Genomic DNA, 1,514 nt, shown 5'->3' with positions numbered 1-1,514 from the left:
TGCTGGATGCTGGAATAATAAAAATGTCCTTAGATGGGAAGCAATGGTAACTTAAATCAAAGAGAATAATCATAAACTGAAAATACCTCAATTATCATTAATTCAAATAATAGTCTGTAACATGGAAGAATTCTTAGATCAAATTATAATAATCAATTCAAATGTTAGAGTAAATAAATAGAAGTAAAACTAAAATAAAAGAACATTAAACCTGGGATCCAGAGTTACTCTTAAAACAAGAAGAAATCCTAAATCCTCAAAGAGAGAGAGAGAAGATCTCCCTCTCAACTAAATCTAAATCATTGAAAACTAAAAATATGCGAGCTCTACACCAACCTTTGCGTTTAAACTCAAAGCTTCCAACCATAATGAACCTTGCAGGACAATTCTTACCACTGGCCATATTCCTCTTACTCTTAATGCCACAAAGAGCTCTAAGTTGACCATCCGTCTCCAGTAGCCCATATTCAAGTGGGATTAGAAAGCTACGGGATATGAATTTTACCCACTTGAATGTTGTGAAGGATGATGGCAACTTAGGGGGAGGTATTTTTAATGAAATTTCAAGCTCCACTCCCTTGTGCTCTTCTCTAATAATTACCACCTCTTTGCAAGCTTCTTCAATTTCAACCTCTTCCTCTTGGCAGCTCTCTTCCAATTTAATCTCCTCTTCATTGCTTTCCAAGGGCATGGGAGGTTATGCTTCTTCTTCTTGAATCTCCATCTCTTGATCAACCTCTTCCAAGTCTTCAACTATGATATTCTTTGGAGGTGGTATACCCTCCTCAACATCAATTTCAATCGTCTTGGAAGGAGGTTCTATGATTGGACTTTCCCATGGAGGTTCTGCATCTCCTAAGTCTTCAACCACTTCTTCTTCTTCTTGAACAATGACAGCTTCTTCTACTTGTTCTAGTACAAATTCATTCTCTGTCTTGTCCACTGGAGTTTCTGGTATCTCCTTCATGCTATGCTCTTCACTAGACTGTCCACATGGGGCTGTGGCTGATCCTTGTGTATTTAAGCGTCTAGAAGCCCATTGAATTAATACTTGCCCCAGTTGTTGAACGGTTGCCTGAAATTTAATTACTGTTTCCCTTAGGCGATCATCTGCTTCTCGGGTTGCCGGACTTGGACATGCTACAAAAAAAAGTGGTGGTGGTTGGGAATAATTGGGTTGGAATTGGGGTGGTTCTATATATGGTTCATATGGCTCATAAGGTGGTTGGTATGGTGGTTGAGGGTTGGGGTCATATGGAGGTGAATGACAGAAAGGGGCTTGTGAGTTTGGTGGTCCAAAGTTATGTTGAGGAAAGGGTTCATAGGCATATGGTGGTGGTTGTTGATAGTCCATTGGAGGTGGTTGTTGCCATGAGGATTGATCAAGTCCTTGTGGCTCCTCCCATCTTTGATTGTTCCAACCTTGATGCCTGTTCTCATTGTAATTTCTTCTTCCTGCAACATAATTGTAACCAGACTCATAGCCAAAGGGGTGAGAGTTCATAGTACTAAAT

This window comes from Arachis ipaensis, chromosome B08, assembly GCF_000816755.2.
Source record: "Arachis ipaensis cultivar K30076 chromosome B08, Araip1.1, whole genome shotgun sequence".
NCBI classification, from domain to species: Eukaryota; Viridiplantae; Streptophyta; class Magnoliopsida; order Fabales; family Fabaceae; genus Arachis; species Arachis ipaensis.
The sequence above is the reverse complement of the archived record's forward strand: the minus strand, read 5'-3'. Positions refer to the sequence as shown.